This window comes from Halichoeres trimaculatus, unplaced genomic scaffold, assembly GCF_033239565.1.
Source record: "Halichoeres trimaculatus isolate MK-OKI-2021-1 unplaced genomic scaffold, fHalTri1.1 fHalTri1_scaffold_18, whole genome shotgun sequence".
Classification (NCBI taxonomy): Eukaryota; Metazoa; Chordata; class Actinopteri; order Labriformes; family Labridae; genus Halichoeres; species Halichoeres trimaculatus.
In genome coordinates, this window is record NW_027437196.1 from 30,154,540 (window position 1) to 30,174,828 (window position 20,289).

Below are 20,289 nucleotides of genomic sequence, written 5' to 3' on the forward strand. Positions count from 1 at the left end.
ACTCCACACCCCACTTAGAGAACCATTGCCCTAACTGGTTCAGGGCACATAGAGGGGCAGGCCTCAAACACCAAGGTCCACTTAGAGCCTGGCTACAGGCCTCCAGAAGGCTGACCAATCAGAGGAAAGGGGGTTCAGGGGATGGGGAGCCTTAAAAAGACAGCAGCTACAATGAAGCATTTCAGACAGAGGCTGAGATAAGGGTTTTCTAGAACGTAGGGGTGGGCGTATTGATCTAAATATTTATAGTATCAATACCAAGATGAGTATTGGTATTGGGTCGATACTAGCATGATGAGATGGATACTGCAGTTTCTCTTATGTCGTCCAGCAATTAACTTTACTTTACCTTCCCCCGCCTGCCGCTTCTCTGTGCAAATGGGAGGAACCTTTTTGTTATTTTGCACTTGTGATTTTATTACCTAACAAATTTTGGTGGTAGAATAATTATTTTATTGCTTTTATACAGTGAAAATGTTTTGTTGTGGTTAAAAAAGAAAAACATTTTTATTGCCCAAAATCTTTGTGCTGTGTTTTACCATAATCATAATCATATTCAACCAACTCAAGGCAAAATCACAAAATTATTCAAAGATCATCACATTTCATGTAAAAAGTATCAATATCGATATCGGTATCGGTGATGCTAGCCCTGTATTTACTTGGTATCAGATCGATACCAAAATTCCCAGTATCGCCCACCCCTACTAGAACGCCAGGGAGAGAGAAATAGTTTTGTTTAATTTTTTCAGTTACTACAGGGGTACCAAAGAGACAGCATTAAGACTAAAATGAAAACAAACAAAAAACTCAGTAACCTCTCTTTTAGGGCGTGTTCCCCTTCTCCAACAATGTAAGCTTCTTTGAGGAGAACATAAAAAAGGTGCATAGAATGAATTAAAACATACTCATCTATAATTCATGACATTATGTTAAGTCTTATTCATTATATCTATGGTACACATGGTATTGTCTCCTACCAGGGACTTTTTATAGGGTCTTTTATAACATCCTGACAGCAATCCCATGCTTTCTTTAGTGTATTTGAATAGTATTTGCTCATAGGGTCTTAGTGTATAATATGATGGTTTGTTGGTGAGAGCATCGTAATGCAGGCAGGTTTAAGGATTTGATCTCAATGGTGGAACAGCAGGGTTTTTTGTTGTGTTGTTGTTGTTGTTGTTGTTTTAATCAAACAGTATTAACTCATCTTTTTGGGCCATGCAAAAAAAAAAACTGAACAGCACTGTTGTCAGAAGACTTATTAGTCAGAAAATTAATCTGGATTTACTTGATATTCTTCATTCTCATTTGAAACAGTATTTCAGAGAATTTTCATCTTATAAGCTTTGTTCAGATCAGAGCTATCATAACGCATGGGCACATGAGCAAGTGTTGACATATAGCTTGGAATTAACTGACAGGACTTTTATTTTTATTCATCAATGAAACATGTTGGAAAGTATTGGTTTCAGTTTTTTTTTTTGTTTGTTTTTTTTTTTTTGCTCCCTTTTTTGGAAATGTAAAATAAGTTAAATCTGTGATTAAACAGCTTTTTTTTTTTCTTTTAAGATTGTTTGTAAAATTCCACAGTGATCTTTTGTTTGACATTCTATTTGTCTGTGTAATGTTTTTGGTTTTTGGTTTCCGACACAACTCCAAATGTATGCAAGATGCCTGTGTGCACCAATTTCCCCATAACAAGAAATTGCATTATCTTATTATTCATAAAAAGTAGGAAAAAAAAAAAGAATCAACTAAACTCATTTTCTGACTAACTGGCCCTCTGGAGGTTGTTCCTGGGAATATTCCTCTGTTTAGTACTAAATGTTTGGTGTTTTGTATCATTATTTTATTGGTAAGGGTTTGAACATTTCTAGATCTTCTTAAATGGAGAGTATCACTGTATGAAAATAACACACACTTAAATCCTTCAGCCGATCATTAAAGCCTAATACATGAATTCAAAGGGTATTTGTCTCATAATGTCACATTCAGCGAGATCAGAGAGAATACTACCCATGAGGCACAGCAGCAGAATCACTTTTTGCTCTGTTCACTTTGATCTCATACTGATCTTCCTCATGCATGAACGATAAATTCTGTATATGTGTGCACTAATACACAAGCGGATCCATATTTAAACACTGACACACACGATATACCAATGTCTCCAGGCGCTGGAGGTGTTAAGAGAATATCAGGGCAGCACAACAGCTCGCTCTGAAGCACCTTTTCTGATCTTCTCATCAAACCTCACATCTCTCCATGGTTCCCAAGTTCTCTCATGCCTGTCTGCTCTTCTTGTGACCTTTTCAAAGTTATACATACAAAATGAGATTCTTTCCCTTCAGGAATGTACCATTTGAGAGCAACCCCGTAACTTAGACGACACTTTCCAGCACTGTGAGGATTTCCAAAGAGAGACACCGTGAGCATGATTTCTTTTCTCTTTTTTTCTCCCCTTATTCTTCTTCGCGGCTGTTTTTTTTATAGTCATTCCACACTCCAGCTCTCACTCTACATCTAATATTGGGCCAAGATTTCAATTTGTTGTTTGACCTTTCCTCGGCTACATTCTTGGGGAAAGTGCAAATAGCGTTGTGCTCCCAGGGCTTTAATTCTTGGCACTGAGCTTCAGCAAAGTGAAAGTCCATCCCAATTCTTCAAACCAATATGTGCCATCAATGGTGTCATGCATTCGATGCCTGGGAAATAAAGCTTTTATTTACAGTGATCAGACAGCGGCCTTCCCAACATCAGGATCTGAGTGACACGCTGCATCTTTTTACTGCCGGATCACCCAGACCTGTAATGACATTCTGACGGTTTTACATGACCAATGGCATTTTCATTGTGCAAATGCAGCCCGGATCATAAATAAGCTTGTTAATTTTTGCCCTGCTGTTTGTGATGACAAATCACCCGCCGTGTAAACATTGTCAACAGATGGCAAAATTACTCAAGCGAGGGTGTGCCTGATACTTCTGGGAGGTGTAATGGCGGTGCCGTGTCTGGCAATGGGATGCTAAGTGATGCAGAGCTCCATTCTTCTTAGCTCAGGCTCAGCAAACAGCTTCATACATCATATTGACGCAGCTCCTCAGACAGATGTGTGCGCAGGAAAAGACGGAACACATGCTTCTATTGCCTCAGACGGATCCTGCAAAAACAAAGAGCAGGATGGATATTCCTGCGTCCTCTGGCTTGACAGGCCTTGGCAATAACCGTGGCACCCCCCGTGAGTACAAAGTGAGTGTCAATGTGAATGAGAGGGTGTGTATGCCGCATGTCTTCACCTTCCGTGCTCTGATGTATTAAATCCCATTCATTTCTTGTGACTAACTGGGACACACAGTCATCATTCGCAATTACTCACTTTTGTTATGAAATGGCACTTACACAACGCAGTCTGCATTGTCAACAAGGTCATGGTTGTTTGCACCAATTTCTTCCCTTCCACTCTGTCCTCCCTTCCCTCCTCCGCCTGTTTGAAAGAAAGAGATAAAAAGAGACAAACAAGCTGATACTCCGGCTCTGTGAATGTGTTCTCAGAATAAATGGGCTCATTGTACCCTCTCAGATGCAGCAGGACTGACTTATTTTCACTCCCACTCCACTCACCTTGTTTCCCCACCAGCTGAACTGTGATGCTGTGATGATTTAGGGTAAAAGGTGGAGGGGGCAAGCGGTGTTCAGATCGTGAAGTAGCAGCAGTTTAGGCCATTATCTATAAAGCCTTATCCTGATTTTGTTTCCACAGCTAACCGTGCCCTTCTTGGTAAGCAGCATGTAAGCTGGATGCTGATAGCCGTGTCAGCTACATAATAGCATGACGCCATAGCAGCATAGCACAGTGTACCTGGCTAATAAATCCAACGAAGAAGAAAAACACCACAAAGAACAGCAGTTCATCTTCTTTGTGATTACCGTGTGGCGCTTTGTTGCTAAGCCGTCAACGGGATGTGAAGATTCCTCCGCCCAATCAATGAACAGCAGTGATTCTAGCTCCACCTTCTTAGGGTCAGATCGCTATGTCTGGCACCTCGAGAGAAGTGCTAGGTGGTTCTTAGTTTTACCAGCACAGTCATCATCATCATGCCTGGAAATTTTACCCCAAGCAGTTAGAAGTCATAGAAAACAGACAAATACCACCTTGGTAGGGAAAGTGAAACTAGATTAAATCCACAGAGATGCATATTTTTGAGGGACATATCAGGCCCCATTTACACGACAACGTTTCATCTGAAAACAGTAAAACGCAGTGAAAACGCAGTAAGAAAAATCTTTGTTTACACGGAAACGCTGATGGACTGAAAACACTGTAGTAAGCATGCCAGGCCTGTAAGTGGTGCCATAACTGTCTTGTCCAGAAGCTTTGGGTAGATCTCCACCGAAATAGAGTTGAACCGGTCATCTGGTGTATTGGGAAATACTAAGTTAAAAAGTGGAGCAAAAGATGCTCTTTTTGTATAAAGACAGTCAGCTGATACAGCAGATTGGGCAGCACAAGCGCAACATGGTAGTTCACGACGATCGTAACAACGGTACTGTTGTCCTGTTGAATGCACGGGCGAGGCTGACTGTGACATCAGCGATTCCACTAAAAACACCAGCTTACTGTTTACACGGCAACAGTGTCGGGAGCGTTTCAGTAAAATCCCACTCTGGAGGGCGTTTTCAAAAGTTTGCGTTTCAGGTCAGCTGAAACGTCATTTCTGTGTGAACGTGAGGCTGAAATGCAACAAAACTTTTGTGTTTCACCCTAAAACCGTTGTCGTGTAAACGGCCCCTCAGTCAATTTTGGAGCTTTTGTAACTTGATCCCACCTGCTGAGAGTTGGTTGTAACTGTGCTGCAGTAGCATCAGGGACTTAATGCTTAAACTCCCCAGAGATCAAGACAGCATTCCCATCCATGGGTGACCAAAATGAATTCTAAGTATTCTGACATTCCTCTGATAATAATGGTCAATCCAGTTTCATGCCATCAGATGCCAAACCTAAGAATGCAGATTAAAACACCAAGGCAACTCCATGAGCCCCGCTTATCTGATCTGTGTCACATTCATTTAATCAGCAAAGTAACTGATCAAAGTGTCCCCTGTCTCAATTCAGTCTTAAGGATCTGAGCTGGATCAAAACGAGAGTGCAACAACACATCTTAGTGCAGAGGAGGCTCATGATGCTGACAGATTATAATCCACACATGAGCAAAACTGGACCTCTACACGAGGTGGAAAACAGAAGCCGAAATCACCTGAGTCTTTGCATCATTAGAAAATCCCTTCATAGTTAGTTCCCTTCAAAAAGCAAAGGGAAATAAATTAAAACTTCACCAAAGATAATGGGAATTAGCCTAAATTGAGATGGCAGCAAGGGCTATTAACCTTTTGAGCTGAGGGTGACACCCAGCAGTGTGTGATTTGTCAAAAAAAAAAAATAAAACAATACAAAAACAAAAACAAAGGGGCACGTTTTTTTTTTTTTTTTTTTTTTTTAATTATTACTATTATTGTTATTTAAATGTTTGTATTTTTATTTAATCATTAAAAAACAAGCAATCAACAGGCCAAATAGTTGACATCTTTAATGTAAACTAAAAACACATGACATGTTTAATTTTCTGCGATGGACACACCTATGGTGTAGCACATGGCCTTGTTTAGTTTTAGGACTATAGATAAGGGCTAGTCACACCAACATGGCGGAGGGTTTAAGGCAAACCAGCAACTCACTCTGTCTGCACAGTATTCAGTTAAGATTTCACATCATGAAAAAATAGTTCTGTAATTGTACTAAGTAAACAGTTGGATCTGATGTGGGACTTCATGTGGCCTTTTTGGCTTTCCTGTTGGTGCGCCATCCACAGAGTTTCTCCTTACTTTTATCCACATCTCTGCAAACTTCTGAGCGGGAAACGAACCCACGCCGGACCCATTAACAGAGATGAAGAGAAGACTGTTCAGTGTGGACACGTTCCGTCTGTTGCGCTCATCAGAGAGGATGTGATTCATGGCTCTGAATCCATGTTCGCTGTCTGCCGTTGACACAGGGAGCGTGGAGCGTGGCAGAAAACAGACTGCTGGTAGTTTGAGTAGGGTGAAAGTTGGTTCCAGCAATGTGTAAGAAAAGTGTCATAACCTGCCCGTTATTTCAAAGGTTTTCAAACATTGTGATAGGGTTGGGGTTGCCACCCCTCCCTTAATTTGTTCAGCAGAGGTAGGGATGTCAAAACCAGAGGAGACCCTGACATCATACACCAAAACCAGAATTGTTTGATTGACCAAACTCAAAATCCCCAATCAAATTTCCACCACACCTAGAATTGCACCAAACCTTAATATCGCAAAAAATATCAAACAAAAACAAAAAAAAACAGGAAAGGCCCAAATTTCTGAAACCTCTCGAATTTACTCTCCTGAGGTTGTTTTTTTTTTTTTTTTTCCAGAATTTTGTATATTAAAGTTTATCACAAAGGTGCAATGGAAACACCTTATTGACAAAAACACATCACTAGGCATGAAGAACAGACACACCTCCCTCACAGGACATGAATCACTTTTACCAAACAAACAAGATGGCTTGTGTGAATGCCTTGGCCACAAGGAGTCCCTAATATGAAGTCCCTAATACCTGGCCACTGCCACACAGACAGACTCCTGCGTTCATAGTTTAACATGCTCTGCCTTTGTCTGATGTCAACATTATCAACAACAGTAACACCCGTCAAAATGACAGTTCAGCTTTTCAAATGCTGGGGGCAACTGGTCGTTAGGAGAGTAAAGGAAACACAGCTAGGCGTACTCTCCACTAAGTCCAATATGTTCCATGTCATGGACGGACTCCAGGGTGGTAGACTGCTGAGTTATCTTCCATTAGCAATGCACTATCAGGATTTTCCATCATTTCCCAAAGTCTCAAAAAGCACAATTATATTTTTAAAGTGTCATCAGGGGTAAATTGAACGAATTTCTTGTAATATTAAAAACCTCAAACTATGGCTGAAATACACCAGGTGCGTCTGCAGTCCGCCTCTGTTCCCTCATGGCAATAGATCAGATAGGTTTCCATTTAAGTCAATCTGTCAACTAACACTGGATCCCTTCTGTTGCAGTTTGTCTGTGTGGCTGGTCTGTAAGCTCACAGGTAATACGCAGCCATCCTATTTTGGGATGCTGGGGCTGTGATACATAAATTCAGCTTAGGGAAGATCCAGCAGGACAGGACGCTGTGCATGTAAACTGCCTTAAACACCCAGAGACTTTCAAAATAAAATAAACTATGTCCACACCAGATGGTATTTATCTTAAATATGACAACAAAGAGACATAATGAGTGGAGCCAGACCAGGAGTCAACAGGTTTGAGGTTTTACAGTCCAACATGAATGAATGAAGAGAGACTTATCAATGGAGAGGGAAGAGCAGGAACTCTCCAGTCTGTGACTTCAGCTGTCTGTCAGTCATACAGCTTGTTGGAGTAAGCACACGGTCGGTGTGAGTTGATGAACGCAGTCAAGACGCAGAGTGGAGCTGGACTGCAGTATTTAGTATATTTGAGGCATTGCTGGAATGTACTTTGACCTCAGCATCCTCAACATTACCATGAATATATCATATACCTGATTCTATGAGAGGTACACTAAATATAAATACAAGACTGATAAATGAAATGTATCTTTTTAACTGTTTTATATATTCAGTGCATAAAATATAAAACATTACTGTCGTGTTTTTACTTTTTGAACTGTCTTCATTTAGAACAATTGGACTACTTCCATGTACTGAAACTTAGTGCAGTTTCAATGCTCTGCTTTTTTTAATGCAGCTGGATTCCTTACAAAGAACGACTCAAATTGTTCATGAATAAGACATTTGCATTTCTGTATCATCACATGATGACAATCATGAAGTTGAGATCTGCTGATGCCTTTCACAGTGCTACATCCACATTTTTACTCTCTACCATCATAATCCTGTTAGTAATAATGTCCTCACGTCTAAAGCAGAAAAAAAGCAAAGAAAAGACAATAACACCCGCTGCTATCCATCATCCTGGCTGTGCTTCAGATCAATGATAGTCACCGGACAGATGAAGTTGGATTCAATGAAAGCCTGAAGTGTAAGTGATTCTCTCATCTCAGCACAAATGCTAAGCAAAGCTTTGATATGAGACGAAGTGAGGGCGGGAGGCGGAACACCGGCACTCACAGCAGCCAGTGACTGAGCATTATATTAACGCACTATGCTAATCCTTTCAGCAACGCAGCTGGAGTCCAAGTTAGAAAGAGAGGCACAGCTTAGTTGTAAGGTTCAGGTTATTTTAAGACATAAGAGACCTCATTTTCAAAGGAAGTATAAAATGAGAGGGAAAGGGCTGAGTCCTGAATAGAGAGATAATTAGGTATTCTCTTCAGCTGTAATTATTCTTCTTTCTGACAGCAGGAGAGGCGAGGGCTTGTCTTGCTTTGCTTCCATCCACTCTCAGACGTGTATCTCTTCTCATCCCGTTCATGTGAACATTTGATTTTCTGCCTTTCCTAGCTGAGCCTTGCTACATTTCATTATTTCATCATTCAGGGGAAAGTGGTAAACACCTCTGCATGAATGATGATCAAATACATCTGCAGAGGAGCTGCTGCATCCCCTCAGTCATCTGAATGTAGCTGCAGATTATTAGGGATCATACATTCATAGAGAAAGCTGTTTAAATAACACCACGGCGGTAAATAAATCTCTTGGAACGGTGTCAGCCGGCACATATACCAAAGATCAGTAACAATCACCAAAAAGTTTCTTCTATAATTTAGCTCATTCTTCTCTCTGATTCGTCTTCACAGGCGGTGATAAAAGGTCTAGATGAAGGATGTCATAAACAGAAAGCAATTTTGAAACCTGCCCTCCGGAGAGCTTAAAAATTCAAGTCTGAACCTGTCAGAGGCACCTATCAAATCTGAGAGGATGACTGTGAATTGAAGTCATGCATTGAGTGTCTGGCAGTCCCAGTGTAAAAATGGAGTAATAAACGAGTTGTGCAGGCTGAGAGAAAAGCTTGTTTATTTAAAGAAAACAGTGGAGCACAAAGGGAGAGTGAACATGATATGAGGACTGTACATGAATTGGTTTCCATGTATCAAGGTTGAACTACCCACTCCTTAAGCGTTCAGCTATTTACAGGGCAAAGTGTCAGAGGTAATGTTACAGCTCAAGTTTACTGAAGTGAGGACATAACCCCTAACAGTGTTACTATTTTCATCTCAGCAGGAGAAATTTGGGAGCCCACCTTATTGTTAGATCAGACAGCCCGTTAGTCAGAATACTTGTTTGGATTTAGATTAAATTCTTCATTATAATTTGGATCGGTACTTTAGAGGATTTGTGTCCTGAAGTATTCATACAGGTCAGAGCTGTCGTAAAGCATGGCACAATGGACAGTTTCACAGGCTGATTTGCCCAGGGGCCTGTGTTGTTGTTAAGACAACAGTAACAGTAAACCATCAAATCCTCCACTCCACACTCTGAACTTGGCATCTCAGGATCTGGGCTGTCGTGGTTCAAGACCTCACAGGCAGATCCTTCAGAGTGTCATGGTGAGGAGAAGTGTCTAACTCACGTGGCTTTTCAGCAGGGGTACCTCAGGGTTCAGTGCTTGGTCCCCAACTCTTTTCCTTATACACTACCTCACTTAGTGCAGTGATTTGCTCTAATGGCTTCTCCTACCACTGTTAAGCTGACCACACTCAGCTTCCTGTCTTTTCCACCTGAAGACACAACTGTCTCAGCTCTGATATCAGGGTGTCTGACTGATATCTCCACATAGATGAAGGAGCGACACCTTCAGCTAAAATATCCAAGAGGTATAAATAAATATCAAATAAATATATAAAATAAATAATATATAATATATATATATATATATATATATATATATATATATATATATATATATATATATATATATATATATATATATATATATATATATATATAATAAATAATAATAGCCAAAAATCTAGGTGTCCTGATTTATGACCAGCTGATCTTTAAGGTTCATGTGGCCTCGATTGATCGGTCTTGTGGGTATGCCCTCTATGACTTCAGGGAGATCAGACATTTTCTGACACAACAGGCCACACAGCTTCTGCTACAGGCCCTTGTGATATCACACATCGACTACTGCAATTCCCTCCTGGTAGGTCTCCCTGCGTGTACATTTAAAACTCAGCAGATTACCCAGAATGCAGCAGCACATCTGGTCTCTAACCAGCCCAAAACAGCACGTCACCCTGCTGTCAATCTCTCTTCACTTCATTTTTATTCAAGCTTCACCAGCAGGCTTTTTTCTTATTTGTTTGTTTTTTCAGAAGAAAAAGAAAAATCCTCACACTGACCAGCTTCCAGAGACAAGCATTATAAAGCAATGTTCCGGTCATAGACCCTTATCAAGCAAATTTTTGTGCCAGCAAATGAAGGCATCTAAAATAGGAGTGGCTGTGTGGCTCCAACCATTCACTTCTCTACACGGAAAACGTTTGAAATTCAAAATACAATAAAGACAATGAAGACAATGAGAATTCACTGACAAATCACGAAACATTTAAATGAAACAATCTCAAAGACTAGTGCCTGAGTACATTGGTAAAAAGTAATGACTTTAGTGGGAAGAAAACACAACATGAACAATCACATCATAGGAAAAACAAAAAACAAAAAGAGGAACCAATAATCATACCTGCAATTTTTCTTTTATTATTATTATTATTATTTTTTATTATTTTCGAAGTTGCATTACTTTTTTTTTTCTTTCTTGAGGGTGGCTAGTGTGCGAAATTTTCCTTTTTCTTCTGATTAATTTGGACTTTTTTGTCTTCAACACTGCGCTGTTTTTTTTTTTTGCTATTTTTAAATATGTTCCACACTTCCCCAAGTCCAAGAGTTCAAGTTTCTCAGTGAGGGGAAAATGGAGCAAGAGGTTAACAGATAGACCATGGAGGAGGGATACAGACAACATGGATGATGAGAGCACAGGAAACCTTTACTTTGTGACTCCATCTGTCCTGCGGTGCGTCTATGCTCTGGTGATGGAGGGGTGGAGCAGAGACAGGTGAGTGGTAGTGTGCTGTTAGAGTTTTTAGTCCCTCTTGTCTGACTCACAAACACTACAATGAGTCAGCTTTTATGGATGTGAGGGTTCTGGTTATAAGATTTCTCCCACTTTTGATCATATTTATGGGGTGTCGTGTACATGCACACTGAGAAACCAGGTCATCCAGACCCAGGCTCCTGATTACTACAGTCTACTGATGCAGGAGCTTGTCATTATTCTTACCACACACACGCCGCACCTAAAGATACAGATCCGTTGTAAATGGTCACAGGTTTTTCATCGGCTCAGTTTGCTGATACATTATGTTGAGGGTATCGCTAAGCTACATTACTGCCACATTATAAAAGCTCAGCAACAAGAGGGGCAGACAACAAGACGGCTTCACCAGAAACTCAGTCACCTCAGAGCACCCCATCATACACAAACTCTGCAGAGGAAATAAAACAGCGCCCTTAAAGTTATAGAAACTAAAGCACATTTGAGCCGTGGCTTCTGGGAGCACAGACTTCAAACAAATGGCTGCTTCACTTCAGTACAATTTATCAATATAAAATGGATGTACAGCGTTATTTTGAGCCCACAAGTCCTTGAATTGTATGAGGAAGAAATCAGAGAGGGGCTTACGGGCTGTGAGCTCAACAATCTATAAAAATTCAGTGTCCTGTTTCGAAAAGAGAATGAGCTTGTCTGAATATAACTATCAAAGATCATCTGTCTTTCTTTACCTGTTGTGTTTCTGGCTGGGACTGGATGTAAGTGATCTTCATCTTTTTGTACGTGTTTCAACATGAAACGACATCATGGATGGATCGCCATGTTGATTTTTTACAAGCATCAATATATCTGAAAGGAAAACAAACACAATGGCTGGAAATGCACAGTAAAGTGCTCTGCTAGCTTTCAGCCAAACATTTATTTTCCACTCAGAGGATGTTTTGTGCTTTGAATACTTATTACATACTGGTTAAAAAAAACCCACTGAGTCTACATGCCTCTGAGTGCTTTCCTGCCTTTAGACAGGATTTCATAACCCGAGCAGAGTACAGGACACTTCCCCAGTGGCAGAGCTGCCACCGCCCCCATGGGATCCCTGGGCATATGGACGGAGGCCTTACTCAGGCTTTTTAATGTGCTCCTAAGTGTGTGTGTATGTGTGTGTGTGTGTGTGTGTGTGTGTGTGAGACCCTCTTCCTTTCATCCCTTTGAGACCTCAACCATCTTGCTTTATATAACTAAATGTACTTGGAACAGAACGAGAAAACACACTGAGGTAAAATCCTCACTGATGAAAACATAAACTGTTGTGCTTGTATTTGTTGCCTGTATATATCAGCTGATATCTAAGTCTGTATGGAAAGCAAGCAGACCAAGTGCTAGTCTTCCCAACTGCTGAATGGAGCCTTAATGAGAAATGACAGCATGTGTTGAATGTGCACCATATTATGCACATAATAGCAGCTGCAAGCGACCCTGACGTCAGTGCCCTGAACAGCAGCGTGGGGAAAATGACACCGGCTTGTTTACAGCACGTCTCGCCTCGGTTTAAAAATATAGGAGGGAATGAATAACGGGGATAGGAAGAAGAGAAAATAGCATGTTGTCTTGTACAGCCATTGTAAACACATCTTTACTGGTGAGATTATATTCTTTTTCTTAGGGCAGGGGGGGTCTGTTCATTGTTAGTGTCAGAGGAGGCAGCTGAGGCTGGAGGAGTTTGTTTAGGAGCCGTATAATCATCACTTCTCACTGGGCCTCGTGTATCAGAGCATCTGAAAGCGATATCTCAAATAGCATGAAAGTGGAGAGCAAAAATTACATGCATCTCTCCTCCGACAGTCTGCTTCTTCTTTTTTTAATAATTACCCCACCAGAAGGCTGGGGAGGTTTTAGGAAACAGTTTTTTTTCTCCACAAAAGGAAAATTGTGACTTCAAGCTGTGCAGTCATTTGCAGCGCATTGCTTCTCATCTTATTTAAAGCTCTCTTTTAAGAAACCACAGAGTGGGTTTGCAATTAATTTCAATTTTCAAGCAGCAAAATAAGCTTTCTGACAAAGAAGTGTCTATCATAGCTGTGAGAGACGACTCTTAACTGGTTTTTAAGGAATAAATCCAGAGAAAAATAAACCATCTGCTGCTTGGTTCTGTCTGCTGGGTTTAAAGTTGATGAGGGAAAAGTTTCAGATTACAGCTTGGGTCTCATGATCTGAAGTGATGATCTGAATTCTAGCTGGGTCTGGAAGTAGAAAACCATTGATCCAAACTTCTTTGGTGTCATAAAGATTGGTACAGAGAGAGCTAGTGAGATGTGTGCGTAACAGGTGACTTTAATTAATGCACAAACATGAGCGCAGTTGTCTTCACTTAGGGTCAATGTCTGACCTCAGGGTGTTTTTCAGTGTGTGGTAGAGCCCGCAGTCTCTTGTCTCTAAACATACACTTGTATTGACGTTAAACAAAATAAAAATGGGTATCTATCAAGTCTTCCTGTTCATTCTTAGTAAACAGTGTATTTTCGGACATGATATGAGTCAGATTCTCAGGACAAGTCCAGAGAAAAGTCTTATTTGTCTGATGATATTAAAATATACTTTCACTGTCATGAATCTTCTTGTTATGCTTTCAGAGGAGACATTTGGAAACTATTACTGTGTTGAACCCTTACAGAGTCTTGTTTAACTTAAGTTGAGGACAGAGTAAATCCAAATTTGAGGTAGCACTGATAACTCCTCTCTGATTGGCTCAGCCTTCAGGTGTCTTGGTCCACTAAGTGTAGGGGAACAGCGCAGAAGTGGAGCAACAGATGCTCCTTTTGTTAAAGACAGTCTGCAGATTCAGCAGATTGAGCAGCATAAGCACAATGTGGAAGACCACGACCATCATAACAACAGTACTGTTGTCCTGTTGTATGCGCCCACGCCTTGTAACTTTTTACCTGAAACATTAAAAATTAGAGAATGAAAATATAAACGTGTAGGAGGGTGCATTGATTCATTTGGTGACCTTGTGTTTGAATTAGCTTTAGTTCTGCACCAAACAGGAAGTGCCATACTAAAGAGGTAACAGCCTCTGTCCATCAAGCAGGTAGGCGTGGTCCTCATCAATGCCCCCCTGATCGTGACCAGCTCCCTAAAAGCCTGGACCTGGCAAGGAAAGCCAAACAACACCACTGGTACATCCTTCATGCCACAACAACACGCCCAGCCCCTCCAAGCAGGATTAAATTCCACCATTCTTCCAAGATGGCAGCCTAGGAGGACTTGTCCGTACGGGCCTGGCCGATAGCAGCTTTGAAGTAAGAGTGGGAGTTGGCCGGATGGTCATGTTCTCAATGGTTCATCCGGGACCCTTGGGATGGCGATGAAGGAGAACTCTGATCCCACCAGCAATCGACCATGCTCAACCACCTTTGCAAGGGGGTTGGCTGCCTTGGGTCTATGAAGTTAGAGCCCATTGTCTCATTAAAGGCTTTTAATCAGAGCATACCGTCCCTTTTATAGGGTAGAGGGTTTAGAAGGAAACACATTCATAGGAACAGTTTGTGTGTAGGGCCCACTGACCCCTCCAGTCTTAATGACCTTAGTGCTCTAAAACACCAGGAACTTTTATAGGATGACCTACTTAGTGCTAACTTCAGTTAGCAAACAGAGGAAGAGGTAAATAAGTCTACGATTGACTCCTGTACAAGTGTTGATAAAATACACAGAATGGTGTTCTCCTGTCAAAAGCACATCACAAAGCTGACAGCACGCCTCGCAGCTATGTTGGCAGATGTCAGTTAATCACTGCCATGGGATTTTAACCCACTGTCTCTGAGCGTGGTGTTCAGTGTTTAAAAAAGTTAAAAATAATCTAAATATGTAACATCTTTGTTTGTTTGTTTTTTAGATAAATTACATAGAATTCAAATTTTGGCTCATCTTTCACTTCCTTTCTGCCTGATGTAAGCTGCTGTATGTGCTGCATTGACCCCCACTCTGTCTCGAACCGTGAACCCAAAAGAAAACATGAACAGAGACCTGGGTATCAGTGCCCTGGCTGCTGTGAACCTTCTCTGAGCTCTGCAGTCTGACTGACCGCTGCTTGAACCAAAGCCAAGATCAGGAATCACTCCTCCTTCTCTTCCTCCAGCCGCTGCCCTCCCGGCTCAGTCACACCTCCACTGCACAGCCTCCTACTGCAGCACTGGTGGGACACCAGGGGTCATCTTTTTAACTCAAATGACCACACTGACTTGAATAAATAGTGCTGGTGATGGATGGTGATAGTATTTCTTCCCCTGGCAGTGACATTTCGCCCAGATTCTTTATCCACAGAAATGACATTTCCAGCGGTGCTGATGATGTTTCCTCACACAGCAGGGCAGTGTTTGTCCTCAGATGGTGTCCTGACCCCAGCAGTGACCCATTGTCACAACTTATCTGCTTTATATTTACTGTGCATCCTGAAAGTCTTCACAGAACTTCACTTTTTCCACAGTTTGTCACGTCACAGCCTCTTTTTAGAATGGAAGGAATTTGTTTATTTCCCTCAATATTCTTCACACCAACACTGCATAATGTTGATGTGATTTTTTTTTTTTTGTTCAAAAAAAAAAAAAAAAAAACAACAACAACACAAAACAACCTTAGACATCTTATATATATGTATTCACAGCTTTTGCCAGAAAGCTCTAAACTAAGCTCAGGTCCATCTTGTTTCCTCTGATCCTCCTTGAGTTTCCTACAGCTTTACTGGAGTCCACCTGTGGTAAATTCAGCTGATTGGACCTGATGTGGAAAGGCACACACCTGTCTATGTAAGGTTCCACAGGTGACAGAGCATGTCAGAGCACAAACCAATCATAAAGTCAAAGGACCTGTCTGTAGACCTCAGAGACAGAATGGTCAGGAGGGTCCAGAAACATTTCTGCTTGGAAGGTCCCAATGAGCCCAGTGGACTCCATCATCTGTGAATGGAAGACGTTCAGGACCACCAGGACTCTTCACATGGACCTCATCTAAACTTGGCCATCAGAGGAGAAGGGCCTCTGTTAGAGAGGAGACCAAGAACCTGATGGTCCCTCTGTCAGAGCTCCAGAGGTCCTCCTTTGAAACAGGAGAACCTTCCAGAAGGTGTTGTGTGAATGAAGGTATTCTGTTGTGGAATGAGGCTGTAACATTACAAAAAGTGGTAAAAGTGAAGCTCTGAGAAGACTTTCTGGATGAGCTGTATCTCTGTGTCTGGACTCTGGCCTCCTGTCCCTCATCGTTCTTCATGTAACGTTACCTGGACTGAGCTGGGTGTTCAGAGCTACAGTTTATTTGATCAATTCACTTTTACTCTGAAATGCTGGAGTTCATTGAGTTCTCAAGACAAGATGTTGATCCCATACGAATCAAGTTCCTTCTGCCAGAGGCTTTTACTGTTGGTTGAGAAGTGGAGGCCAGTCACCGATCTGTGTTCAGACTTTCTTTCATACTCCATAGATGAGGGTCTGCGTTGAGTCTGGAGTTGGTCCTGGTGATGGAGCATCATGCCTCTCTGTCAGTCAGAGCGGCTGTGCATCTAATTATGGAACATTAAGCAGACATCTGAGCTTTTACCCTGTTCAAACGGATGAAGTGAAAAGTTTGGGCCCCTGTGCAATGCAAATGAGCTACTTCTCACTCTGCTTCCACAGGTGGCGCTGTGTCCTTTTCTGATAAGTGAAGCTGCATGCGAATAAGCCTGGGTTCGGTTCAATTGGAGAGGAACAGCATCCTTGTGATGGTGACTGGGACAGATGTAGCCATAGCTCTTTATGTTTTTTACATAGTATACATGTCAATAACATTACATGGTGTTTGTTGTGTTGGAGCTTAGTGACCCTATTCAGCATGTTCATCTACTTCCTCCTCCAGGTGAAATTTGCTCATGCTGAAAGCTAAGACGTAAGGAGTCCTGCTGAATCCAACCGCAGTCTGATTGCAATCATATTACCTCGGTGTGTCAGCCGAGCTCTGCTTAGTCCGCAGAGCCAGAGGTCTGCAACCTTTACTTTCATTAGAGCCGTTTTATCTCAGCTCACCTGGATTAAATTCATTCAGGAGCCACAGAGTCTACTTTATCTTCAAAACAAAGTTGAAAAAGTGAAAAATTGTAAACATAGTAAAACTTGTGAAAAATTATCTAAACTAGAAGTTTTTTGTGTTTATAAAATTGTACATGTGATGTCTTGTTTTTTTTATATTCAATAAATTTGCAGATATATAAAAAAATAAAATAAATGTGTAATATCATGCATTTCTTAAATATGCAAAATTTATGAAATTTTGCAAAATTAAAAAATATATATTTAAAACGTGAAAAAAAATCAGCAAATTCTGAAATTTAAAAATTTGCAAAATTGTCTGAATTTGCAAAAAAGAAAAAAATTATTTGCAAGGAATTAGCAAAAATTTTAGACTTTCAAACATTTTGAACTTTTTTTTATAAATTTCAAAATTTTTAAATTATAAAATGTCGAGAAAAAAAAAAGTAAAAAAAAATTAAAAACGTCAAAAAAATTTAAGCTTTACTGACAGATGTGATGCATATTTATTTTCATTTTTTTTCTTCCATATTCTCTGCATATTTAGTTTAATAAAATGTTAAGTCATGATTTTATTTAGTGTCAATGTCTTCAATCATCAATGGCCTTTGTAAGAAAAACAAAAATTCTTCATTTTTATAATATTTTTCTAAAGCTACAAGGAGCCACTTCAAAGGAGTCAAAGAACCGCACAAAGCTCCAGAGCCACAGGTTGCAGACCCCTGGTCTAAACTGTTCACATGCATCTTTACAGTCTAATCTCATGCTGACAAAGGTCATAGTCTGATATCTGAAGCTGTATGTAAATGTTCTAAGTTTGTGTAGGGGGTAATGAATGTGACTAGCAATGCATAAGTGCTATGAGTCAAAAAGACCAGAGAGGTGTGAAATAACAAGCTTCTGCAGCAGAGAGACAAGGGGCTCTAATTTGGTAGACCAGGCGCAGGTGCAGGCGCGTCTGCCCTGCGCCAGCCTTCGCTGTGCGCACAGGGCGTGACCGGCGCACTTTGCAAGTTTCCTGCAGTGCCAAGAGAGGTATAGTTAAGGCGCAGAGGAGCTCAGAGGAGCTCAGAGGAGCGCAGAGCTGCGCGTCCACGCCTCCCTCCATGCAAATGGCAGAGAGGGAGGAGAAAAGCCGTGAGTGGGTTTAACACAGCCGAGCACTATTTTCAGCAATCAAATGAGCGCCTCTCCTCATCTTCAAATGCCCTGCGGCCGAAGCGCAGCGTCTGATTGGTCTGAGTGATCTCCAGCACCGCGGAAACAGTGTGCTGGTAGCGGAGACGGTCAGAGCCGCTGTCCCTGCAGCAGGTCAATGGACAGCGGGGCGCATCAGAGGACACGAAGCGCGTCACCTTGTGGGCCAGCTCCCGGGACAGATTTAATCTGTTCCTTTGTCATTAATAGGAGAACAAAATGAAGAGACAGTTACACAGCTGGCTTATCCATTCAGAATACTTTTGATCCACCTGCACTCCTGGTTTGTCATCGCCAAGCAGAGCCTTTGGTGATACACTGTATACTCTCCCAGTGTCTCCACCTCATCCTCCTTACAATAATGTACTCCATCTTTTTAGATCAGGTTAAAAATAAAGACTAAAACAGAGAAATATGGGAAATCACGGGTAAATCCTGAGTGACATACATTTATTTTGTCTCTTTTTTCTTCGTCTTTCCTCTCCCTCTTTTCTTTGAATTAAATGAAATGAGAGAACCAGATATATACTCAGTATCAGATGTTAAGGCTGTTTATTGTTTAATTGTAAGATGTGCATCAAACTTCCAGCTGCCGTCAGGTTAACTTTCCATTATGACAAACGGCTTTAATCTGACATCAGATGTGATGGGACAGTTAATATAGATATAAATGTATTTGCTGGTTCAGACAGTTACATTAAATAGTGATTGCTGTGATTGTTTATTGCATTAAAATGTGCCTGACACTCTGGAAACCTGCCTCTGAGGCTTTGATGACGTGTGCACATCTGCGCCTGTCACCAAATTACAGCTGCGTGGTGTGCGCTGCACCTTGCGCCGAGGATAGACCAGGTTGGAGCTGGCGAGCTTTCAGCGCACTTTTTTGGCACTCAATTAACACTGCACCAACATGAATCTGCGGACACCTCCCCCTGGTATGCCGTCAACTCCTCCTGGCGCGCCGTCACAGCCATCTCTGCTCAGACGGTCTACCAAATTGTCAAACTGGCAGTGCATGGTGTTGCGCCGCACGAAATTAGCACTGCGCAGGCTGGGCCAGGCTTGCGCCCCCTGCACTGCACCACGAAATTAGAGCCCAAGACCTCAACTTCATGATCAAGCTGGTTTTCAGCAAAAGACCAAACAATCAGTCACAATGAATGCAGCCAGGCCTGGAGTCAGTAGGTTATAGGTTTCCTGAGGGCAATGACCACAACGTGGGTGAGAAAAGGTTGCAGTTTGTTTGGAACATACACCAAAAGATGACTGTTGACCTGATTTTTCCTGCTGGCCTTAGCTGACTGCAAAGTGCTGTCTTCTTATAGTGACACATCCTTACACACTCATAGCTATGCCAACGTGTTAGCTGGCTCTTTATTCTGTCTGCGTGTTCCACACAGGTTGCCTTTCCTCATTTAACCTTAACAAAGAATTCATGAGTCATGAGAGTGCGTCAAATGCTATCTCCTGCTGTAAGGCGCATGTGTGGAGGAAAATTATCAGAGCCTTAATATCCTGAAACTATGAAGAAAATGTCGAGAGTTCATGTGTGAAAGGGGTTTAATGGAAAGCAATTTGTCAGTAAGTGGGAAAAAATACTAGAGCTCTTTGGGCTATTTTTAACTTATCTGTTTTCAGAGTGACTTCACAAAACGTCAGGCCCTGCTGTTTATTAAAACGAGGAGCACAGCTGCCTGAGCTTTTTTTCAATGATGGCATTTGGTTACCCAAACAAAAATAAAAGAGGAATAAAAAGAATATATATTTATCTCTAAACTGCTTTGTCATCAGGAACCAGGGAGAAAGTATTAACTTCTTTGAAGGGTGACTAAAAAGCAGATTAGTTGCTGTGGATCTGAGGAATGCTGCACTCAAACTTCTAGCTTCCATAAATCTCTGCTCACCTTCAGTCTGCTGTTAATGTTTAATGTCGTAC